We start from the raw sequence: 27,354 nt of genomic DNA, 5'->3' as shown, positions 1-27,354 counted from the left end.
TGTTAGTTCGAAGCTGATATGAGATGTTAGTTCGAAGTTGATATGAAGTTTTGATGATTTAACAAACTTATTGATTTAACAAGGAACCAAATCCTTGTTACTGGGACTGCTGACAGGGAAGTGAATGAATACACTCAGTGTGAGGAATATTTGTGTGTAATCATCAAAAAGGGGGAAAATGTTATATTCTAGGTGTTTTGATGATCCTCACAAATGCAGGGACCTGGTCCCCAGTAGAGTTCTCTCTATTATCTCCATCAGATACATAATGGGGAACGAACTGTGGTTGTTATTGGTGCACTAACAAAGGGGGAATTTGTTATGTATTTGAATGAATGTTTGTTCCCTCACGTGAGGAGTTATGCAGGTTGTTTGTCATCATAAAAAAGGGGGGAAATGATAAATGCTAATGCTCCTAGATGTTTTGATGATCTCCTCACAAGTGCAGGGACCTGGTCCTCTGCAGAGTATGAATACTCGTCCAGCAGTCAAAGTGCTGTACAACTGTAAAAGCTGCCTGCGTCAGAAAAGCTGCTACGACAGGTGCACAACTTTTCTAACAGCAGGCCTTCAGCCAATGAGATTGGCTCAAGGAGTTTGTGTTCACTTTCAATATATTCTCTTTCCAACAAACACAAACTCAAGATTTGGCAAACTAAATTTGGATTTTCTCTCAATATTCATAAGCTTGAAAATAAGGCCATCTTCAAGGAAGAACATTGCTCAACTCAACAAAGGGATCTGATAGAGTGAAGAAGAGTCTTTGTTTTACTTAGAGCTTCGTGTCTCATGTGCTTACATTGTAAATCTGTTCCTAGTCTATAAAGGATTCAGATCTTGTTTCGGTTTCTAAAAGTCTAAGTCATCTAGAGTTAGGTGATTTAGTGGGCAACATTGTTGTTGCTTAGTCAAAATCTAAATCGTCCAGAGGGTGGTGGTTTAGTGAGCGGTGTTGTATCCACTTAGCAAAGTCTAAGTTATCTAGGGGTGATAGCTTAGTGGGCAGTGTGGTATCTGCTCTGGCTCGTCTAAGTGATATGAGGTATTGCTTAGAGTTGGGATTAGCAGGCTAATCTCAGTTTGTAAACTTGCTTTTGCTTTTGCTTGAGAAGACTAGTGAAAGAAGTTTGAAAAGTCCTGGCAGGCCAGGTCGTGGTTTTACTCCCTTGAGCAAGGAGGTTTCCATGTAAAGTTGTTGTGCAATCTTTACTTTCAGCACTTTGTTTATTTTCTGTTATTGTAACTGTGCTGAGGACCTGGTCCCATCTACACTAGTGAACGCATACATTCCAACAAGTGGTATCAGAGCTTGGGCTCTCTATCTGGTTAACACCAAGAGAGAAGTTCCTGCGAGAAATGGCGTCACCACTGAATCAGCAAAGAAGTCAGTCCTCCACAAGACCTTCTCTTCTTGATGGTCAGTTCTATAGATATTGGAAGATTCGGATGAGAGACTATCTCATGGCTGAGGACATATAAGTATGGGACATCATATGTAAAGGTCCTTATGTGCCAACTATGGAGGTTAAAGATGGAGAGGTCGCAAGAGTCATTCCCAAAACTCGACAACAATATAATGACTCTGACAGACCATTAGTCCAGAAAATTCACAAAGCAAAGAAGCTACTTATGTGTGGCCTTAGTGTAAATGAATATGATCTGATCTCATCTTGTGAATCAACCAAGGAAATCTGAGATCTGTTGAGAACAACTTATGAGGGCACTGAGGAAATAAGGAAATCTAAGCTAGATCTCTTTACTACTCAATTTGAAGGTTTCACCATGAAAGAAGGTGAACCTATTCATGAAATTCGCATCAGATTCTCCACCATTACAGATGAGCTCATGTTCCTTGAAGAACCAATCCCTGTTGTTAAGCAAGTCTCTAAGATACTGGAAATTCTTCCTAGATCTTGTACAAATGATTTTGTGACTGGAAATAAGACAAGAGAACCTGATATAACAATTATGGATGCACTATTTGAGCATCTTCAAGCTCTGGAGATGCACAGAAAAATTGAGGGTTGTATTCTCAAAGTCGAAAACAAAGAGGGGGACCTGGTCTGCGACAAGCTAAGCAAAAGGGAAGTTTTTTTCCAGGCGATGAAGAAGGATCTGGTAGCATGGGAAAATTCCTTAAGTGATTCAGATGATTCTGAGCACTCTAATGATGCTTCCATGGCAAAGTCAGATCAGGAGGATGCTAATGAAAAGGTAACCCTATCTTATTTCAAGCAAAACTTAAATACCTTTTCTACCAGTAAATTGAGAAAACTAGCTGTTGTATTACTTGATGTGATAAGTAAGCTAACAACTGAGGATGATCTCGTGAACAATAGCCTAGACATCTCTCAAGATGGAAAAACTGCTTTAGTTCCCCAAATATCTGATATTGAAAATCAAATGGTTATTCTAGAACTGATGGAAAAGATAATGGGGGTAACTACTACAGTTTTTAAAATAAAAAATGAGGCAAGTAGCTTGCAGTTGGAGCTTGAAAATAAGTTGCATATTGCTGAAAATGAAGATGAAATTGGTTTTGGAAAGAAATCTTGAGTTGGAGAGGGACCTGGTCCGTGTAAAAGAGGAACTAGAAAAATCCCTCAAATGGACCAATTCCTCTAAGATACTTACAAATCAGATTGGTCAAGGCAACAATAGTAGAAGAGGGCTGGGATGTACGAAGATAGATCCCTCATACAATCCTCATATCAAATCTGTTTCTGATGCTGATAATCTATTGTGTGTGCATTGTGGTCGAGATGTACATCTTAGAAAGGATTGTCTTATTCTGAAAAAATATAGAGAAAGTTCGTCAAACTATTCCTAACAGAGGAATAGATTGAAGAAGGGACCTGGTCCTGCTTATGGATCTAAGTTAAAGAAAACCAGTCTGCCTTACTGGACAAAAGACTTTCTTATCACTCTGTTATCTGCTTACTGGGAACTCCATCTCAAGTGGGTTCCCAAGGCTAACAAGTGATTTGTTATGCAAGTGAAAGGAAGTAGCAACAGTCAGTGGTGGTTCATGAACAGCGGATGCTCAAAGCACTGGACTGGGATAATTGAAAAACTTCCTCTCTCTCTCAAGGCACTTCAAGGTGGAGGTGTCTTTTTTGGCAATGGCAAGAAATGGTATATTTTTTTAGGTTGGACTTAAAAGACTGTGGAACCGTCTTGTGAGGTTGTGTACTATATCAATGGGTTGAAGCACAATCTTCTAAGTGTTTCACAGATTCATGATGAACAAAAAAAATGAAGTCAAGCTCTTATCAGATAACCGTGTGGTCACAAACTTGCTCTTTCGGGTGATGATCTTGATAGAAAAGAGTTACAAGAACTTTTATATTGCTGATCTGATAACTGCTCGTTCTGACAGTCTCACTTGCCTTAAGTGCTCGAAGTGAGAATGTTGAGGTATGATATGAGAGTTGTGCTCTTGTGAATGTTTATCTACTGTACAAACTTGTGTCAAGGGACATGGTCCCCCGATCTGCACAAAATGAAATTTGCAAATGACAAAGTTTGTGATGCTTGTGTTAAAGAGAAGCAGATCAGACCATCCTTCAGGTGAAATAAGCCTGCTTTTAATCTTTTAAAGAATTTTCTGGCAGAAGTGGTGAATACTACATGTTTTGTGACCAAAAGGATGATATTGAGAAGTTTGATCTCAATATTGATGAAAGAATAGTTGCGGTATACTCTTCCTCCAACATGGCTTATCGGGCATATAATAAGGTGGTCATGTGATTTTTGATGAGTCTGAAAGAATTGATAAGTTGCAAAAGAAAGAAGATTCTTAGATGGAAGAGTTGTTTCAGATTCAGAGAGATAGTCTAAACAGTGAGCTTGCTGAATAATATCCTCATCATGAATCCAGCAACCCCAAAGAAGCTGATGCAGATGATAAACCTGATGAGGGACCTGATCCTGTAGACAGTGCTGAACAAGGATAATGCAGTTCAAACTGATAATATGAATTTTGAAGGTGAGATTGAAGAAGCTGATCAAGCTCAGTTTGAAAGAAGTAAAGTATGACACTCAGTTCCCAACAAGCTAAGGTTGTCCAAGTTTCTCATCAACAATGGCTTCAAAAGAGTGAGTTCTAAATGAGCATGATAGGAGATTTCTTCTTAGAGCTACAAATTCAGCAAACCTCTAAAGGTACCCTTCTTTGTCAAGAAAAGTTCATCAAAGAGCTGTTCAAAGGCTTAAAGTTCTTGAAGTCAAGACAATGCTAAAAAGGGGTAATGTCATCATAAAGGGCTGATAAGACAGGGACCTGGTACCAGCTCAGAGAAGTTACTGAAGAAGTTTCATATTATGGATGCCAAGTTAATTGATATTCTCATAGGGACCAACTTGAAGTTGGATGTGGATAGATCTGGTCTAGATGTAAATGATGCAAGTGTCAAGTGTCAGGATTTATTCAAGATTCCAAGATTATCCAACAGAATCACATTTGAAGGCTGCTCAGAGAATCCTAAGACAATTGAAGAAGATAGGGACCTGGTTCTATTCTACTCATCAGGAGACTTTTTGATTTAGAGTACATGGTGATGTTGATTATGCTAGGTATCAAGTTGATGGAAAGAGTGCCTCAAGAGTGGCTTATGCTATAGGTTGATCTCTCAATTATGGGAAACTAAAAGGCAAGATTCAGTTGCTTTTTCATCAACTGAGGTAGATAATGATATAGCAAGTGCAGCTTAATGGGTTCAACGTTTGTGGATCAAGCAGCATCTTGAAGATCTTAGAAGACCTGGTTGAGACAATCAAACTGATGATTGGGAATGCTGAAACCTTCTTGAATGGATCCTGCCTAAAGCAATCAACTCTCTCATGACTATGCAAAGGGAGCAGGTATCCCTGTTTTTCAGTTATGTATGTTTTAGCAAATGCAGTCTCATACCTTTTGTAAGTATACACACATGGAAAAGGGCTTAAGGAAAAGAAAGGTTAGGACAGATCTAGGCAATCACATTCAAACTAAGAGAGGGACTTGGTCCGTTCTCGAAGGTTAGCACTCTTAACATTGCAGTTTGAATTATGCCTGAGAATCGTTGCAATTGCCACAAGTATGTCATTTAGGTATCTGACCGTTGTCTCATCTTTTGAATACCAAAATGATACTTTCTTTCATATAATACATCCTTTCACTTTCTTTATATTCCATATTTCTTTCCATTTCCACAAAAAATCAATTTCCCTTCCAAATATCAGAGTTTTTCGAAACCCTATTTTCTCCTCACTCAAAAACACTTTTAATTGTTAAACTCTTTGTTCTTACTCGAGAATTTTCTGATGAAGATGTTTTAAGTGTGAAGAGGACCAGGTCCACAATGCAAAAGGAAGAAGTGAAAAAGAAGATGTTCAAAGAGGGAGAAGTTGATATTCTGAGAACTGAAAGTATTCTGAATGGGGGGGGGGGGGTGTCTGATTAAAAAAAAAGAATTTTTTTTTGGTTCCTCAATTATTGATCCATTCATCTCGGATGCCTTGAGTGAGTTTGATTTTACCAATCTTTCTGTTATGCGAAACTCAGGCTAGTGTTGGAAGCTGTGATAATTGATCTTGCTAACAGGGATACTGAAATGGTTTGCCTAAAGGCTTAGCTTCTGAAACAACACTATCAGCGGGACCAGGTTGAAAAAAAAAATGGCAGCCCTGAAGGTTCAACATGAAGCCTGGGCAGCAAAGAACGTGAACCTCAAATGAGGCTTCTAAAAATACTATGCTAAGGGATATGCTCTACTAATTCTATTCTTTCAAATCCCTTGCCTCTAAGTCATCCCTTCTCTTCCTATCTTTTTAAGTCAGCCCTCATTCCTCTTTTTCTATCGAACCTAAGTGGCATTGTTCTGGTTTTCATTCGTAGTCATATATGCAATGCTTTGATGGCTAATCTTTTATTTATGGATGAAAATATGTCTTGCATCTACTGACTTGTCTCATTACTTTATGCCTTCTTACTCATGCTCAGTGTTGCCCAAGCGGCCATGAATTTGCTTAAACTGCATCTCTGTCAACTTGGTTTACTGCTTTAACCTTTTTTTATGATGTCAAAAGGGGGAAAGTTGTTATTAAGGTATGAGATCAATGGTGTTAGCTACTTGAAGGAGACATGGTCATGCCGATAGGGGGAATAAATGCTAACTACTTGAAGAGAACACGATCATGCTGATAGGGGGAATAAATCAATGCTGGCTACTTGAATATGATGTCATCATCAAAAAGGGGGAAAATACTATTTTGATGTTTTATGATTTGACAAACTTTGTGGATGATAAAACTCCAGTTACCCGAAGAGTTCTTGTTGATAGGGGGAACTGGTGAATAAGTATGTTATCATCAAAAAGGGGGAAAATGTTAGTTCGAAGCTGATATGAGATGTTAGTTCGAAGTTGATATGAAGTTTTGATGATTTAACAAACTTATTGATTTAACAAGGAACCAGATCCTTGTTACTGGGACTGCTGACAGGGAAATGAATGAATACACTCAGTGTGAGGAATATTTGTGTGTAATTATCAAAAAGGGGGAAAATGTTATATTCTAGGTGTTTTGATGATCCTCACAAATGCAGGGACCTGGTCCCCAGTAGAGTTCTCTCTATCATCTCCATCAGATACATAATGGGGAACGAACTGTGGTTGTTACTGATGCACTAACAAAGGGGGAATTTGTTATGTATTTGAATGAATGTTTGTTCCCTCACGTGAGGAGTTATTCAGGTTGTTTGTCATCATCAAAAAGGGGGGAAATGATAAGTGATAATGCTCCTAGATGTTTTGATGATCTCCTCACAAGTGCAGGGACCTGGTCCTCTGCAGAGTATGCATACTCGTCCAGCTTTCATAATTTCTTTTAGAGTTAAATAATATGAACTTTGACGTACATTTTAAGATGTACTTTTTTATCATGTTGATGTGGGAAAAAATGCAATTATGTAGTAATTTTTGTATAGTTTATGAATATTTAAAAAAATTATTTAATGTAATCTAATTTAGCTTTGAAAATTAGTTAAACTGACTCTGGAAAAACATGTAAAGGATGACAACTAAAGAGGAACAAATGAAGTATGAGTAAGAGTTCGTAGTCCGTACATACTACCTTTTTCAGATTCTGAAATTATATTGAATATGATATTATAGTTAGATAAAAGAATGAAACTTGCTAGGAATTTGTGGGGCTTTTTCAACGACCTCAGGCAAATCAAAGTTAATTCCAAGTTCAATATTTGTATGTTTTTCTAAAATCATCTTCAAGCAATCTCCACCACTTCCTCCAACATCAACAAGTGTTTTCACACCTTGAAACCCATCATATCCCTCCAAAATTGCCTTCATATATGGCACAGAAACTCCAGACATTGCATTTAACATAAGGCTATTCATCTCTGAGTTTTTTCCATAGTAATTGTAAGCTGGCTCACCATTTGCCTTCACAAATGGCTNATATCCATCTAAAATTGCCTTCATAAATGGCACAGAAACTCCAGACATTGCATTTAACATAAGGCTATTCATCTCTAAGTTTTTCCATAGTAATTGTAAGCTGGCTCACCATTTGCCATCACAAATGGCTCTATCGATGAATCATTAACGGCCTCATGAACCATCGTCCATGCCCTCATTAATGCGTCATGATGATGCTGGAGCACGTACTAGCCATGAGATAAGCCATTCTCGTCCGTGACTAGGGTTTTTCCCACATCAGTCAACGAATATCTGTATACAACGAATAATAACTATGTCTGAAAATGAATTTGGATAGACTATATAAATTATCGTTGAATGGGATATAAATTACATTGTTGAAACACAATGGAAATTTATTATTACTATTATTTTTAATAAAAATGACTTATGTGGTACCAATCACGTTACTCCACTAACAATTGCCCAATACATAGATATACAGCGTGTGGACCAGAAAAATCACATCTATTAAGGAAAATAATGAATCTCATATTAGAAATTTATGTTGGGTTTTTAAAAGGTGTGAATGGAAAATGAAGAGTTGCGACTTTTATGAAGAGTTCTGACTTTAATGAAGAGTTGCAACTTTTATGAAGAGTTGTGACTTTGATGAAAAGTTGCGACTTTTATGAAAAATTGTGACTTTTATGAAAAGTTGCGAATTTTATAAAAAGTTGTGACTTTTATGAAAAGTTGTGACTTTTATGAAAGGTGGTGACCTTTCCGAAAGATTGTGACTTTTCCAAAGGTTTGTGACCTTTCTGGTAAGGCACAATAAGAACCTTTTTCACACTACCCTTTGTTTTCTATAAATTGAGGAATTTCCTCTCTTTTTAAAGATATAATTTTTCTAGACTTCTTCTACTACTAAATCTAGTATTCTAAGTGTACTTTACTGCTGTTGAGTGGCTCGCTAACACCAGTGTTTTGGGTATCAATACACTGGTGATTGAGATCATTCTATCTTGAGAGGACATATTCCAAATCAAACCTTGGATACTAAAGGGGAATAATTTCCTTATGGGAACACTGTGCATTCAGTGGGCTTGATCTTCTTTCTGTTTTTTCAGATTCTGGTATGTGTTACAGATTTTAGATTTGTGAATTAATTTATGTTCTTCTGTTCTTCACTGGTTCATTAAACTTTGGTAACTTCGTGTTTCTGCAAAGTTTGTTGGAATCAGTAAGGTTCTTTAAACACAGATTGACAACAATTCTTCTTTAAGAAAAAATATTTCGTATATTTTTTCTAATATGTTTCTGATTCTAGTTTCTCTACTAGTTTTAATTTTCTAGTTGTGAAAATGTTCTTAAACTTTATTGTGTCTTACCAAGTTCTTCAAAGTTTTGTTCTAAGTATCTTGGGAATACAAGATGAACAACAATCTTAAGGACATTATTATACTGTTGGTATTTCTTGTATTCTACTGATTGGGAGAAACAGATCATGGAAGTAGAAGTTTAAGGCATTACTTTTCCATAATTTGGTGTTTTGTTTAGCAAGGTCGAAGTGAGAATGTACAAAAAAAATTGGTACTATTCTGGTTAAAGATTACACCAGGCAAAAAACTTTTGCAGTTTATTACTCTGGATAAATCAGACTATGCAATTGGTTTGAAAAATATGAAAACTTCACATAATAAGTCAATGTTGTACTTTTGACTTTCTATAAACTTCATTGTTATATAGAAACAAATTGTACAAAATTTTTTGTCTTTATTATTAGTATTCTAAATACTAAGTGGTATGTCTATTTGTGATAGATGGAAAAATACTAGTGACTTAGAGTTTGTGATTTTGTACCTCTATGGAATGAACTTTGACACTATGTAAAGATTGTCAAAGAGAATTAAAGCAATATAATTCTTTTGTAGAATAATATTTCCAAAAGAGGTTTCATAGTGCCAATGACATTTTGATAGTCTGGGAAAATATGTGGAAAAACTATTTTCAAATACTTGAAAAATATTTTTGAGATCATATTTAAAATGTGGGGTTCTTTGCTTATGATAAAGATAAAATTAGACTTGGTGTCTAGTTTAATTTTGGAGCAAAAGATATGAAATTCAATGATACTTTTGTATTATGTTAGACCCACAAAATTCTAGGAGTATATTTGGTATTGTGGTTGTTGAGTTTCTCTATTTACTAGTATATGGTGTGACTAGTATGAAACTACCAAATTCTACATATACTTGTTCAAAATAATTGTGTTCTTTTATGAAAAAGTGTCACTTAAAATGTTGTGATTTTTCATGAAAAAATATGTCTATTATAATAAAAGTATTTTCATAGACATGAATATTGGTGAATAGTCATTCGTTATGTTCTGTAAAAGAAACATTTGGACTATATTGCCTTTATTGGACCCGATGAAACTTTGTTCATGGGTAGTTCTATAACAATCAAATTGAAAGTTATGGAAAGTTCCTTTTGAAAAGGACATTTGACAAGGTGATGACTCTAAACAATGTTTGTATCACACAAAATTGTAAGAAGTAGGAACAAAATATTAGAGAGAAAAAAGCTACCTCGCGAAGAGCTTTTCAAACTCAATATTTTTATGTTTCTTGCTTGAGTCAAAGTTTGTGACATGAACACTTGGGGCATGTCAATTACAAAATCTTGTAAGGAAAACTGATCAACTTAATTAGAAGTTTTGTCTAACTTTGAGTGCAATAAATAAAAATGTCATATTTGTGTGGAGTCTAAGTATATTGAGCATTCTTATAAATTTGTTGAAAGGAATTCTAATCCCTTAGAGTTGATTTACACTGAATCTTGCGATATGAAGTCAACACTATCTCGTGGTGGAAAAAAGTATCTCATAACTTTCATTGACAATTGCATTAGAAATGACTATGTCAATTTGCTGAATGGTAAGGATGAAGCAATAGAAATGTCTAGACAATATAATATCGAAGTTGAAAATCAGTTGGGAAAAAGATAAGAAGTGATAAGAATGGAGAGTATAAATCTTCTTGTGCAGAAATATGTTTGGAAAGTGGAATTATCCATCAAACTGTTGCCCTATTCACCTCAATCTAATGAAAAATCCAAACGTTGAAAGAAATGATGGATGCATTATTTATAAGTTCGAGTTTACCACAAAACTTGTGTGGAGAAACTATCATTACTGCAAAAGGGAACGACAAAAAGTTGTCTTTTCATAAAGAAAGCAATTTTGTTTGTTCAGGACACAATCTATTCCATATGAGAAATGGAAAGAAAGGAAATCCAACTTGAAATATTTCAAAGTGTGGGGGTGTCTAGCCAAAGTCCAAGTTCCTATTCCTAAAAGGATTAAAATAGGACTTAAGACTGTGGATTGTAAAAGTAGACTAATTGAGTAGTCTAGTGAAGGGTCTAAAAGACCTTGGAAAAGGAAAAAAGGAGAATGTACTTAATAAAGAGATTCAGAGGCGTAGCAAATGTCAAAGGACATTTACTTCCTTCGAATATGATTTTGTAACATTTCTTGTGTCTTCTATAGACTCATCCTTTTGGAAAGATGGTGTCAATAGTGAGATTGATGAAATCTTGAGCAACCATATTGGAAGTTAATTGATCTTCTTCTAGAAAATAAACCTTTGAGTTCAAAGTGAATCTTCAAAAGGAAAATGAAAGTCGATGGAACTGTTGACAAATATAAAGCAAGACTTTGTGTCAAAGGCTTTAGACAAAAAACAAGGTCTTGAGCGTGTCGATATATACTTGTCAGTAACTAGAATTACATCCATTCGGATGCTAATATTATTAGTTGTGGTATATGACCTCCAAATTCATCAAATGAATGTGAAAACAACTTTCTTAAATGGAGAATTGGAGGAAGAAATTTACATGGAACAACCCGAGGGTTTTGTGGTTCCTGGTAAAGAAAAGAAAGTGTGCGAACTTGTTAAGTCACTTTATGGACTAGAACAAGCACCCAAATAATGACATGAGAAATTTGACCAAACTATGTTGGTAAATGGATGTAAGAATGATGGAAATGATAAATGTGTTTACATTAAAATCACAAGGTTATTATTTGTTTGTATATTGGTGATATGTTGATCATCAGTAGAGATACTAATGGCATAAATGCTACTAAACATATGCTAGAACGCAACTTTGATATGAAAGATCGTGGAGTTGCTGATGTGATCTTAGGTATAAGAATCGTTAGAACTCTAAGATGTTTAGCATTGTCACGGTGTCATTACATTAAAAAGGTACTTGACTAGTTCAAATATTTGGATTTTAATATTGTCAAGACTCTAATAAATGTGAACTTTGCCTTTCAAAAAAGTGAAAGCGAAAGTGACTCACAATTAGATTGTGCTAGACTATTGGGAAGTTATGATGCATATCATGAAGCGTGCGCGATCAGATATAGCATATGCTATTAATAAACTGAGTCGGTTCACAAATAATCCCAATTAAACTCATTGGATGACAATGAAAAGAGTTTTGGGGTATTTAAAACATACTCAAAACTATGTCTTGCATTATACAAATATCCTACAGTATTGAAAGGATATAGTGATGCAAATTGGATCACCGGGATCAAATAAAGTAAAATCCACGAGTGGATATGTATTTACTCTTGGTGTAGGAGCAATCTCTTGGAAATTTTCCAAAAAGACATGTATTGCTAGCTTTACAATGATCTCTGAGCTAGGTGCTCTAGATAAGGCCGGTGAACATGTTGAAAGACTCCGGAATTTCTTGATAGATATTCATTTTGGCCCAAACCTTTGGCATCAGTATGCATACACTTTGATAGTCAAGATGCAATTGGTAGGGCATGGAGAATGATGTATAACGGAAAGTCTCGTCATATAGGACATAGACAAGATACCGTTAGAAAACTACTCTCTAGTGGAATTATCAGAATTGACTATGTAAAGTCAAAGGATAATGTGTCGGATCCACTTACAGAAAGGCCTAACTAGAGAGAAAGTTGAAAGATCATCTAAGGGAATGGATTTACGGCTTAGGACAAGTCATCATGGCGGTAACTCTATCTAGCAGACTGGAGATCCCAAGAGCTAGATTCCAGGAGAAAAACAAAGTTGTGACTGACGGTTCGGCATTGTCAACCAACTCAATCCATTCTCATGATGAAGACAATGCTCAGGAACAAGGATACATCATTAAGGCTTGTTATAGAGTTAATAAAGCTTAATATTTTTAATGATTTGCTAAGTTTGGCAGATTTGACCAAATAATGTATTTACGCGATAACACGGTTAGAAATCACCTATGTGAGTGTGAAGTGTAAGCCGCTTCAAAGAGGATGATTGTCAAAAGTCCATCTCTCTATACACTCATGAAACCAGGAGGTGTTCATGGCTGAAACGAACACAACCGTAAGAACCATAAACGGTAAAGGGTTAATTATGTGACATATGGTTGTCTAGGTATACACCAAAGCTCGACAGTTCAAAGATATCGCATCTATCGATTGACCGAGTATATCCGACATATGTTCACTACAGAAAGTCCAAAGGGAAACCTACTTATCCAGATGCAATTAATTCTTACTTGTAAAGTACATATATTTGTCCGTTTCTTTGTCTTGGAGTCATTCCCCATTCATGTGGGGGATTGTTGGGTTTTTAAAAGGTGTGAATGGAAAATGAAGAGTTGCGACTTTTATGAAGAGTTGTGACTTTAATGAAGAGTTGCAACTTTTATGAAGAGTTGTGACTTTGATGAAAAGTTGCGACTTTTATGAAAAATTGTGACTTTTATGAAAAGTTGCGACTTTTATGAAAAGTTGTGACATTTATGAAAAGTTGTGACTTTTATGAAAGGTGGTGACCTTTCCGAAAGATTGTGACTTTTCCAAAGGTTTGTGACATTTCCGGTAAGGCACAATAAGAACCTTTTCACACTACCCTTTGTTTTCTATAAATTGAGGAATTTCCTCTCTTTTTAAAGATAGAATTTTTCTGGACTTCTTCTACTACTAAATCTAGTATTCTAAGTGTACTTTACTGCCGTTGAGTGGCTCGCCGACACCAATATTTTGGGTATCAATACACTGGTGATTGAGATCATTCTATCTTGGGAGGACATATTCCAAATCAAACCTTGGATACTAAAGGGGAATAATTTCCTTAAGGGGACACTGTGCATTCAGTGGGCTTGATCTTCTTTCTGTTTTTTCAGATTCTGGTATGTGTTACAGATTTTAGATTTGTGAATTAATTTATGTTCTTCTGTTCTTCACTGGTTCATTAAACTTTGGTAACTTCGTGTTTCTGCAAAGTTTGTTGGAATCAATAAGATTCTTTAAACACAGATTGACAACAATTCTTCTTTAAGAAAAAATATTTCGTATATTTTTTCTAATATGTTTCTGATTCTAGTTTCTCTACTAATTTTATTTCTTTAACTTTATTGTGTCTTACCAAGTTCTTCAAAGTTTTGTTCTAAGTATCTTGGGAATACAAGATGAACAACAATTTATGCCTTGACTTTCTTCGATTAATTAAGAAGATGAACAATACGAGGCCTAACAAATTAAATTAGCATTATATCATGCTTAATACATAACTTTTCTTAGGTTCTTGATTATTTTATTAATAATATAAGAAATTAACCTTTTTTTTCCCAAGCAATTGGAAGAAAAGTATCATACATATGTACTAACTTTAGATCTTAAATCCGTCACTAACAAAACATCATACAAAATATTAGCGTTAAAAAATACCTTCTTTGAAAGCCATCATCAACAACATGCTCCTTGAACACACCATAGCTTGTGAGCATACGTAAAATCCGTTGAAGGTTCTCAGCATCCCCGCCGCCCTGAGGGCTGCGGATTTTTGCGAGAATTTCAACGGGAGTGAGTGGGGCATTTGATCCATTTTGCCAAATAACATCAGCTACCTTAAGTTTAACAACGGCATTAAGGGACATAGGTACACTTATCATGTTAGCTAATTCCATTATAGCTAATCTTGCATTACTATTGTTGTTGCTTGATTCCCCATTTTCATTCTCCATAGTTTCTACACTTTTTTGGGGCCTTGTTTTTTGGAAACTAATATGTTTTATTTTTTTTAGTTATAGGGATGTCATGTATTTATTGTGGGAAAGTTATTGGCCAAGTGTGGCCACTTTATATAGGGGTAAGTTATATGACCGGATCTAGAATTTAAGTTTTATGGTTTTAATAATATTGAATTGAGGGTTTTTTTAAGTTCTAAGTTTCATAGTTACTATACTTATAATAATTTTATGAATTTTTACGCGTAAATTATGCTTCAATTTATGAAAATAATGAATTTTGATGAATCTGATATTAATACTCTGCATTCGCTTTTAGTAAATCAAAACTTATGAAAGATGAATTTATAATTTGAAGTTTATGAATTTATGTGAATTTGTAAGCGGATCTTTGGACCCCTCCATTATTGATAACAACCTTTACCATACTTGTCAGTTGTCATTCAAATGTCCAATTTCCATTACTCTTTTTAATAGTTTGTATGCTCTGATATCTCGATTAATTTTGTGAGATTCTATTACTTATCAACATAGGTATAATTAATTCCATCTATTAATATTTTGTAAAATAGGAAAAAATAACTAATACTTTTGGTTCTGTTAGAATTTGAATATAAAATCTTGTGATTTTCAATCTATTTTATTAATCACTAGGTTACATAGGTGCTTCCATTACTAATTATTTTTCCCTCTATTTAGCTTGATATGATATAATTTGGTATATAATGATCAAATTGTTTATTTTTTTGGTGCAAATTCTTATATAAAATGTCAATCTTTTTCAAAACACATTTATACATTTAAAAATTGCATTAAAAGTAATAATAATAATAAGTTATGATAATTAACAATTTTAAATATTTTTCAAAATATAATTAAAAAATTATTTATTTACTTCATATATAATAATAATTGCGTCACGTGAAATTTGATAGCCTTCACAAATATAGCATGGGTCTCTGAGAGAGACTTTAGGTGAAAGAAGTCATAGACAAATCATAATCTTTGGCTTTGAGATATTTTCCATTGCTGAAATTAGTGGTGTACATTGCCAAAAGGAAAAGGTCCTCTTTTGTCTATGAAATAAGGTGATGAAGACGTCGATAATATATTCAGTGTAATTTATGTAATATTACTGATAAAGTATTTGATAGTTAGTTATAAATGTATATTAATTAAATTATGTATAACTTATAAGAGTTGATTTACAAATACATATTATATATTATATGTCTATTAATTTGATGTATAATATTGTGAATAAAAACTTATTCTGATATTTATATAGAATCCATAGATTCATGACATGAATTGTCCATATATTATGAACACTTATCGTGATTAATTATTATATATTCTCACCTTATTAAATTTATTAACACGTTGTATAGAAAATCTATATGATTTAATGTAAATTTTTTTTATCAATATAGGTCCAAGTTTTTACTACAACATAGTAGTATATAGGAATATTGCATTTAGTCAAAGAAAATTAAAGCCTACAATGAGGAAAATTGAAGTCTAATCTCATACTATTATTCTTAATTGGTAAAATATAATAATATTTAGTAATTAAATAAAATTGAAAATTACGTCTTAAAAGTGGCTTATATCCATATTAAAATCCAAAAAAATCTATAATTGGATGAGAAAGAGGTCCAAATAAATTTAAATATCGTTAACTGTCAGTGATTTAAAGTAGGCCACATAATAACAATTTTAAGAGTTGGACAATTATTACCGCTGATTTCTTTTTTTACCCTTGGAGTTGATAAAATAAATAGATTAACATAATATACATTAAAAGATACTTTTAATAATTTCTAATGCGGTAAATTATTAATAGAGAGATAGAATTTTAAAATTAAACATCTAGTTAATTAATCCTTACATGGATTATGAAGTGTGTCAGGATAGTCTCTTACTCAATTATGATTAATGGATGCCCCAGTGTTCCATTTCAGGCAAGGAGAGGGGTAAGGCAAGGGGATCCTTTATCCCCTTACCTATTTGTTCTGGCTATGGATTATCTTACAAGACTATTGAGATCATTGAGTAACAAAAATGCTTTTAAATTTCATCTAAGATGTCAAAAACAATAAATAATTCAGCTGAGCTTTGCAGATGATCTTCTCTTATTTAGCAGAGGAGACAGACCATCAACTACACTTCTATTTGAATGTTTCCAATAATTCTCCAAAACAAAGTTGTGTGTACTTTGGTGGAGTCCCAAAACCAATTCAACAACAGATACTGCAACACACAGGTTTCACCAAAGGAGCTCTCCCTTTCAAGTATCTTGGGGTGCCACTCAGTTCAAAGAAGCTATCTATTAGCCAATGCCAACTTTTAATAGATAAGATGGTAGGGAGGATCAACACATGGACAGTAAAGTTTCTTTCATATGTAGGAAGCTCCAGTTGGTACAAAGTGTCTTAACATCAATCCAAGCTTTTTGGTCACAGATCTTTCTCATTTCTAAAATAATCTTACAAACAATAGAAACATTGTGTAAGAGATTTTTATGGAAAGGAGATGCACAAAGCAAAGGAAAAGCACTCATTGCATGGGACACATTATGTTGGCCTAAGGTTGCTGGTGGTTTAAATATAACTGATGTATATATATGGAACAAAGCAGCTATACTCAAACACCTGTGAAATCTTGCACAAAAAAGGACAAGTTATGGATTGTTTAGGTCCATACATACTATATTAAAGGCAGGAGACCATGGGAAGTAGCAGGGCAACAAGCTTCTTGGATGGTGAAAAAGATCATACAAGCAAGTCATTGGATTTCTGAGGCAGGAATATCAATGACAGAAATCATGGATGCAGATGATTTCACCATTAAAAGTATGTATAAGAAGCTTAGGGGGGATTTCATCAAGGTGCCGTGGAGAAGGTTGACATGCAATAATCAAGAGAATCCAAAATGCATCTTCATACTCTACTTGACCATACATAGGAGGTTATATACCATGGATAGGTTGGATAAATGGGGGATACACACGGATCAAGTATGTGCACTGTGTAAGCAAGAGCTAGAGACACACCAACATCTTTTTTTCTCATGCACTATGGCTGCTAGGATATGGCGTAAGTTATTACAGTGGTTGTGCATTATCAGAAACACAGCAGGGTGGACAGAAGAAATGGATTGGGCTATTTCACATGCCACAGGAAAAGCAATTCAAGATGAGGTATATAGGATGACACTCGCAGCAGCAGTATACTATGTCTGGCAAGAGAAGAATTACAGAATTTTCCAAAAGAAAGAAAGAACCACAGAGATGATCACCAAGAGCATCATTCAAGAAATCCACTGAGAAGCAGTATGCAACTGAAGCTGGCTGAATTCATTCGTAACTTCAATTATTATCCATAGAATAGTAGTTTAGTGGTAAGGGTAGTAGCACGAACTCTGAGATTGGGACTATGTCCATATCCAGAATTTCATAACACTTTATACATATTGATATATCTGGTAATAAAGCTTTCAGTTACCAAAAAAAAAAAAAAACCTTACAAATAAAAATTACAAACTTTTCCTATTATTGTTCTATTCGTATTAAATCATAAATATTAAATAGTGAAAAATATAAAAATTTATAGTTTGGCACATTGGGTCATGCGTTATATATTCAGTATTATTGTTAATTTGTTATTATATATTAACAACATCTATATATAATATTGTTATGGAAGTTTTTCATATTATATCTCTACTAATAGGGGTGGCCGGATTAAGCTAGTAAAACGTTTATTTTATGTCCTCATTTTAAAAAAAATATATCTTAGTATTTTGAGTTAAACAACCTAAACTTCATATTAATAAATAAAAAAATTTATATTAAAATCTAAGGTAATGTATTATAAATAAATGGATAGCATCTTATGAAATAGAATTAGTCCTTACTTTTATAAATAACAATATTATTGTGTGAAGTTAAACACTTTTTATTTTTTTTAAAATACTACACTAAAAATAATTATTATATAAAAAACAAAAAAATAACTCTAAATTATTAAGTCATCCTTATTTAATGTAGAATATTTTATATATCAATTCAATTACACATATCTTTCTTCCCATGCTAGGTAACTGATTAAAGTTTAAAAAACCTGTTTTTCCTCTTTGTTAATTGTTGAATTTGCTACATAGTCTGCTAGCTGATTAACTTCTCTGAATATATGGTGCACATACACATTGATTTGAGTAACCATATGATGTATGTCTTCCATTTCAGACCATTGATGTGGTAACCTTTTAATCCATGGAAATTTGACCCTTATCAAACGATATATTGTCAATTGACATTGATAATACATATATCTGTATGAATTTTCTTTTCCATGTCTTATATTATTTCTCCTTTTTCATAGTTCCCACATTAGGATTGCTGGGACTGCCTTTAATATCTTATCTAGCTTGTTTGACATCTTATGCTCCCACCACCTGAAAATGAGTTGCTTTAAATTTAATCCATTTATGTTGATACCTACACAAGAAGCAAACTGCCTCCATAGCTTTTGGGCTATGGGAGCTGTTAGTAATAAATGAGGCATAGTCTCCATATGTCCCTCTTCACAATAATAGCATTTAGACACCAACTGCAACCTCATCTTTTTGAGGTTATCATCTGTTGCTATTCTCCTCATCCAAACCCTCCATAAAAAAAATCCAATCTTGAAAGGTAACCCCTTTATCCACATAAACTTGCTCCATTCTTTCTCTGCCCTTTTGTTTCTCACTGTTTGATATGCTGACTTGACAGTGAAAAATCCATTAGTGCTACGTACCCACCAGGCTTTATCACTGTCGTCCGCCTTACTTCTGGCCTTGATGTTCTTAACTATATGTTGTACCATCTCCTCTAAAATAACAGATCTCAGCTTGTCCACATCCCACTCATTATTCCTAATAAAATCCTTGACTTCTAATTCCTCCTCTTGCGCCATATTCTATAAAGTATAGAGTTCCTTGCTTGGTCCAATTATCAAACCAAAAACTAGAATTACCAGCTTTTAATTGCCACCAAATGTCATGTTCCACCTCCTCCCTGATCTTAATCATCTTCCTCTATACCTGTGAAGCTCCGATACTAATTGCAATTATCAGATGCGCTATCTTGCAGTATTAATTCCACATGTATTTAGTCCATAACGAGTTTGTGGAGACTCAAAAATTACACCATAACTTAGCAAAAAGTGCTTTGTTTATATCTTGTATCCTCCTAAATCCAATTCCACCTTCCTCCTTTGGTAGACACATATCTTCCCATGCCACCCAATGCTTTCCTTTTATTCCCCCAACCTTTCCCCAAAAGAATTTTGCAAAGATTTGATGAATCTGCTCCATGACCTTCTTGGTTGGACTCATTGCTGATAATAAGTATATTGGCATTGACTGAAGTACATGATTAACTAGCACCGGTTTACCTCCAAAAGAAAGGAATTTATTATGCCAAGAAAAAATTCTCTTTGCAATTTTCCTTATCAATTCCTCAAAGTAACTTGATTTGCTCTTCCCATAATAAACTGGACAACCCAAGTAAGTGAAAGGAAAATTTCCTTATCTTATTCCTGTTAACCTTCGCAATCTTATTGCGACAATCAAAGTTGTATTCTCATGGAGATAGAAACAACTCTTTGATTTATTAATCATTTGCCCTGAGATGCACTCATAATCTCTTAGCACCTGCATCATTTTGATTACTGGCCTTTTTTCTCCAGAACAGAAAAGGATAGTATCATCTGCGTAAGATAAATGATTTATCTTTGGACTCCATTTCGGCAACCCACAGCCCTTAAAATTTGCATCCCCGTGTAAACTATTGAGACCTCTAGCTAGGACTTCTGCTGCAATAATAAACAAAGTAGGGGAGAGAGGATCTCCCTGCTTCACACCTCTAGATGATCAAAAAAAACCATGAGCCCTCCCATTGATCAACACAAAGTAATTGTTGGTCATAATCCTCTATATCATATCAATATTTATTTCAGAAAAACCAAAACTCATCATCACTTTGGTTAAAAAAGACCATGAAACTCTATCATATTCATTGGTAATATCTAATTTCACAACCACATTAACATTTTTACTCCTTTTATTCATATCTCTGATTATCTCCTGTGCCAATAATACATTTTCCGTAATACTTCTGCCCTTAACAAAACCTGACTGTGTTAGAGAAATAATATTGGGTAAAATCACCACAATTCTATCATGTATTACTCTGGATATGATCTTATTCATAAAATTACTAAGACTTATTGGTCTTAGCTCTGAGAAAGTTCGAACCACTTCTTTATTCGGCAGAAGCACTAAGTTCGTATGAGTAATGCTCTTTGTCAATTCTTTCCCACAGAAAAATGCTCTAACCACCTTAGTGATATCTTCCCCAATGATCTCCCAACAACACTGGAAAAAATGTCCTGTGAATCTGTCCGGCCCACAAGCACTACTCCCATTTAATTCAAAAACCACACTTTTCACTTCCTCCAGGTCTGGCAGTCTACTCATTACCGCATTTTCTTCTTCTGTTATACATTTTGGTATGTGCTCGATCATGGCAGAATCAGTCGCCATTGATTCTGCACAGAATTGCTGCTTAAAAAAATGTACTGCAGCTCGACCAATCTGTTCATTGGACTGTAACTTTATCCCCTGATCATCTTCTATTTCGGAAATGTGCAACTTCTTCATTTTCCCTTTTACATAAGAATGGAAGAATTTCGTATTGTTATCCACATCAGAAAACCATTTCATCCCCGCCTTTTGCTTCCAAAATTCTTTTTCAATTTTCAAAAATTTCTTCAATTCTGCTTCTGCTTTGCTCAAACCTGCCATGTTGCTTTCAAATGGATATATCTTCATCTGAGCTTCCTTTATCTTTATCACATTTTCTATTGTGGCAATTTGTTGAAAGATATCCCCATAAACAGTTCTGCTCTACGCGGATAAAGCCTTTTTCATTTTCTTTAGTTTAGCTTGAAACTCAACGAAAGGGTTCCCAACAAAATCCACACACCAATTATCTTCCACAATCTTCTTGAAATATTTGTGTTTACTCCAAAAATTCAAGAACCGAAATAGTTTTAACGTAGGTCCCTCAACAGAATCACATGTCATGTGGAGAGGAGCATGGTCAGATCCGTGTCTGATCAGATGATGAACCTCAGAAGATGGAAAAATATCCATAAACTCTTGATTTACAAGAATCATAGCCAACCTTTTAAAAATACAATCTTCTTCAATTCGTCCATTCTACCAAGTAAATTTACTACCTGATGTACGTATTTCAGATAATGCACATGAAGTAATACAGGATGCAAAATCCAAAGCTTCATTTTGAGTAAACTGAAGGCCTCATAGTTTTTCCTTCTCATTAAGAATTATAAAATCTCCTCCAACCACCCATGGGCAATGCTCCCTTCCTGCTAAATCTCCTAGTGCCTCCCATAATTCTAACATTTCCAAGGCAGTGCATCTCGCATACACAGCCGTAATCAGAAAAAAATTATCCCTTATTTTAAACTTTATTGTTATTTGCTGCATTGTATCAAGAATGATCTTGGCATCCCAAACTGTTCTCCAAAAATACCAATTTTTTTCGGAACAGTTTACCCTGAGATGCTCAAAACCTAACTTCCTTTTGTATTGATCTAGCTCCGCTGGACTTTGGAACAGTTCCATTAAAGCTATGAATGAATAATGATGTCTTTTATTTAAGTCCATTAATCTCTCAAAAGATTTTTGAGTATTAACCGACCTAATGTTCCATAAAAGAATTTTCTCAATCATTGATCACTATTAGACGCCTTCTCCCTACTACTCCTTGTTTGGACTTGTAAAGGTAAGGTTCACTTACCTTTTCTTGCCCTATACTTCAAGCTATTAGTATGTCTAGGTGATAAATCACCTTGCTAATTTGCTGAATGTTATATTCGATATCCTCATCCTCCTCTGTGTCCTTTCTGTGCTTCAATACCTCATCATCTTCTTCTATTAAGTTCGGAGATTTCCTTATTTCGATGTCATCTATCTCCATGAAGTTATTTCTCCCCGATTTCCTGCATGATTCCAACATGTTACGTGAACCAGAATCATTAAACTTATTTTCTGTTCTCTGATCTTTCCCTTCATAATTCTCCTTTGTTGAACCATCTTTGTCAATGCTCCTCTCCGTTCTACCACCTCTTTTTTTGCTTGCCTGGTGATTGTTCTCTGTATGTCCTGAAGTCTCTATATTTTTTATTCCTGCCTGACTATTCCCCTCCCTAGAGTCATTTTCTCTTGTGCCTCATTGCCTCTTGGTGCTCTTCTCTTTGTTATTACTCATTTGAATACCAGGTGTATCTCCGTTTGTGTCCACTGCATTCAAATCTAATTTCTCCCCTTCTCCTCCTCCCTCTTATTCATCTTGTGCCAACATATTGAATGTATTTTTAGTAATTAAACCAACCCTGTTCCAAACCTGTTCTGGCTGTTTTATTTTATCACCTCCCCATTTTTTGTGTCTATGCTCCATAAAACCTTCGTCTCTAATGAATTTTTGGTTGTTTCCAGCCTTTTCTGCATCATTCACATCTGATTTCCTCTCCTTAGAATTAGTCTGTTTTCTTTCTGTTCTCTTCCCATCCACTTGTCCTGCTTTCTCTTTTGGATACAATTTTGGGTGCACAACAAAACATTGTTCCTCGTTGTGTCCCTGAATCATACATATTTGACAATACTTTGGTACATAATTGTATTTGATCTTGATCCACTTCTCCAATACCTCCTCATTCTTCATCTTCATCCCAATTTTAATCCGCTTTGGGAATTCTCTTAGTAAATCTACCTCCACCTTTACTCTTGCACAACTTGGCCACGTTTGATTCTTTGTTGCCATGTCCACCTGAAGTGGCTTTCCTGCTGCTGCTGCAAGTGAAAATACAACATCCTCTCCAAAAAAGTTTGGCGGCAGTGATGGAAACGATATCCAAGCAATAGCTGTTGTTGTTTCCTCTTCTGGATTAAACATTGGATCCCATTTCAACGTTCTCATAGGGAAAGACCAGTTAGAAATTGGTTTGAGTGGTAATGGTTTCTTGTTAGGTTTTTTCAGTCCCAGTGCATCAGCGTATGAGGGCCCAGATGGAATTATCAGCCGGCCTACCTCCGCAGGAGGTTGGCAGCCGGTCATGGCGGCCATCGGTGACTTGACAAGAAGGGGTTTTACGGTCGATAAATCCAGCTCCTAATTTTTCAAAATATATGAAATTATTTTAAGCATTCTATTACCGATGAAAATTTTATAATTATAAGTATAATTATTTCTACCAACTACCATTAGTGTGGAAATTTTTTATAATCGCTAAATGACAAGAATCTAAAGGAAAATAAATACATCACGTACACTAACCTTGATGTTGATNNAATAACACAAAAATTATATACCGAAAACCGAACCGAAATACCGAAAAATCCAAAACCGTATACCGAATACCGAACCGAAAACCGAAATACCGAAACCGAAATACCAAAATAATTCGGTTCGATTCGGTTTTTCGGTTTTTCGGTGTTTATGCCCACCCCTAATTTTAAGCATTCTATTACCGATGAAAATTTTATAATTATAAGTATAATTATTTCTACCAACTACCATTAGTGTGGAAATTTTTTATAATCGCTAAATGACAAGAATCTAAAGGAAAATAAATACATCACGTACACTAACCTTGATGTTGATGAATAAAAACGTAGTATTGTACTTTTCCGTTCACTTTTACCTGTCACAGTTTGATCAGGCATATCTATTAAGAAAATAATTATTGAAATAAGTAACAAGTAAAAAGTGAACAGATGGAGTATTTATTTTCTTTCTTGGAAAATTTGCATTTTGATCATGGAATTCCATAGGAATTTAATTTTGAATGAATAAACTAAAGGAGAATACTTTTATGATATACAATACTTTTACATTATCAGCAAACTTCAATACAATGTGAGAGAAGATTAAATTAACATTTTAATCTCTTAAATATCGATAAATTTTGTAATTTTTTGGTTAAGAATATGTGCATTTGTTTTTATCGCTTTGACTAGGGGTGTACATGACCGGGTTGGTTCGAGTTTTTCAAATATCAAACCAAACTATTTGTGTAAAAATGTTAAATTTATAAACCAAACCAAACTAATAAAATTCGAATTTTTTCGGGTTTTTCAACCTCGGGTTGGTTCGGGTTTTTCAAATACCAAACCAAACCATTGTGTTGAATTTTTAAATTTATAAATAAAACAAAACTAATAAACCTTGGATTTTTTCAGATTTTTGGATTTTTTCGGTAAGTTTGCATACAAACATATAATTAACTTGTGCTCCAAATATTTCTTTAGTCCAACCAAAAAACAATTATCTAAGGTGTTTCTTTAAAAAAATAACACAAAATATGATATGAGTATTGATGACACAAAAATATTCAATAAAAAATAATAATGAAATCATCATATAAAATAAATATTGTAAAGTCATAATGAAAATGATCATAATTTAAAAGTACTAAATCATGCTAAAATAAGTTTAATAAGTATTAGTTACATTACTAAATATTTAAGGAAAGTTAAAATTAGATTATGTATTTTAATTGTCTAATCCAATGTAAAACTAAAGAACAAATATTCAATATTATTGTCATTCTTAGTGTTGAATTGATTTTCTTTTTGCATTAGTATTAATTTGATTTTGATTTAAGTTTTATTGTAGTTATCAACATCTATGAACTATAATCTTTATTGGACCATTCCGAATTCTAAGTTTTAAACTTAAAACAATATATTAAAAGATAAAAACTATGAAATAGTATAAGAAATATTTTAAAATTATATCAAAGTAAATATTTTTATGTATAAAATAAAATTTTAAAATTACATATATAATGTCGGGTTGGTTTGGTCTTGGACTGGTTTTTTTAGTTAAAACCAAACCAACCCAAATATAGTCGGGGTTTTTCCCAATACCAAACCAATTCAAACCAAACCACTAGGCGGATTTTTTTTTGGTTTGACTCGATTTGCGGTTTGATTCGATTTTCGATTCGGTTTTTTACAACCTAGCTTTGACCATGATACACAAATTTATTAACTTATATAGTTACTTTATATTTGATAGTAATATAATCCAGTCCTAATTAATCTGAATATCACAAAAAGAATAAACTTTACATTTTAGTTTGCTAGGACCACAATCAAAATTCATCAATAATTGAAATAACATAATGATATGATACCATAAGAAGTCTCAAACATTTTAATACAAACACAATACTCTATATGGGCCAAGACGCCTAGTACACAAGCATGATCATATAACTAAAATAGATCACAAACACATAACAATATTCATTATAATAATTAAAACTCAATAACTCATATTAAGAACTAGTAATTAAGTAGAGATCGATAGGATTAACATGAATAATCTGCCTTTTCCTTGAGATTGCTCTTCTTTTTCATTAACCATTTCCTCCATTAAAATGCCAAAGGATAGAAGTTGCCCTTTCCAACAAAAGAAAAACACCACCAAGAGAATTTATCAATGGACAATAATTCCAAGAAGGAAGCCACCATCTCCGGTGAATCAACGACGAGATCCACCTCTTCCGCCGCCACCCTTTTGCCCTAAAAGTTGGTGGCAAAAGGGTGGTTGCCCACTAGGAAAACCATGCAAAGGAAGCCTCACATGAAAGGGGAGAGAGGGTTTGTTTTAGAAGGCTTGGCTTAGTGTTTATAATAGTGGACACTTGGTTCTTTTGTCCTAGATCATGATGACAATAAAAAAATAATGCTTTATGTTTTGTAATAGCGAAGCATATTTAGAATTTTGAGTTTAGATGTTTTGAATTTTTTAAAAATTCATATTGCTTTTTGGAAAAAATTATAAGTGATTTCTTAATAAAAACNAAAAAAAAACAACACCAAGAGAATTTATCAATGGACAATAATTCCAAGAAGGAAGTCACCATCTCCGGTGAATCAACGACGAGAGCCACCTCTTCCGCCGCCACCTTTTTGCCCTAAAAGTTGGTAGCAAAAGGGTGGTTGCCCACTAGGAAAACCATGCAAAGGAAGCCTCACATGAAAGGGGAGAGAGGGTTTGTTTTAGAAGGCTTGGCTTAGTGTTTATAATAATGGCCACTTGGTTCTTTTGTCCTAGATCATGATGACAATAAAAAAATACTGCTTTATGTTTTGTAATAGTGAAACAGATTTACAATTTTGAGTTTAGATGTTCTGAATTTTTTAAAAATTCATATTGCTTTTTGGAAAAAATTATAAGTAATTTCTTAATAAAAATACAAAATTTAATTAAAAATTACTGAATTTTATTGAATTCATAATCAGTCCTCTAATTTCATCCTTATGAACAATGTGATGAATTTCTATACAAATAAGTTAATTAAATATCTCGCATTCAAACTCTGAAAATGAAATCATCCTTGATAAAAAATATTTTGACTCACAAAAATAAAACTTTTCAACATAAATATAAACTACTAATAATTAAGCTTTAAAATAAATATCGAACATCATCGAAAAGTGATATCAAATAAAAAAAAAGTGGGGTGACTTGAGCAAGTAGTGTAGTGTCACTTTTGGGTAAAGTTAGACCAAAAGGTAAGTAGGAGAAAAGAGTGAAATGGAATATTGGGATTGGATGGGATCTTCCAAAGGATATGCCATTGGCACTTCCTTTGCTCCACATCACACATCTCATTTCTATGATACTTTTATTATTATTTTGGTTCATTTAATTATTTTAATGGAAAAAGATTAAAATTATTTTGAATGTATAAAAAAAGGATCATATATGTTATTTATTTATTTT

General features: G+C 34.0%; 1 protein-coding gene and 1 long non-coding RNA gene across 2 annotated transcripts in view; both read right to left on the bottom strand.

Annotated features, from left to right (window-relative positions):
- Positions 1–27,354, bottom strand: part of LOC125864945 (nicotinate N-methyltransferase 1) — a 49,772-nt gene that overhangs the window by 13,796 nt on the left and 8,622 nt on the right. The gene's annotated exons all lie outside the window — the stretch shown is intronic.
- Positions 25,834–26,636, bottom strand: LOC125864947 (uncharacterized). Its single transcript, XR_007446299.1, has 2 exons — positions 26,519–26,636; positions 25,834–26,123 (listed from the first exon to the last, which is right to left on the bottom strand). It is a non-coding gene; the product is annotated as an uncharacterized LOC125864947 (long non-coding RNA).

The sequence above is a fragment of the Solanum stenotomum genome, chromosome 5 (assembly GCF_019186545.1).
Source record: "Solanum stenotomum isolate F172 chromosome 5, ASM1918654v1, whole genome shotgun sequence".
Lineage (NCBI taxonomy): Eukaryota > Viridiplantae > Streptophyta > Magnoliopsida > Solanales > Solanaceae > Solanum > Solanum stenotomum.
Note: the sequence above shows the minus strand (reverse complement) of the source record. Positions and strands in the feature narration are given on the sequence as shown.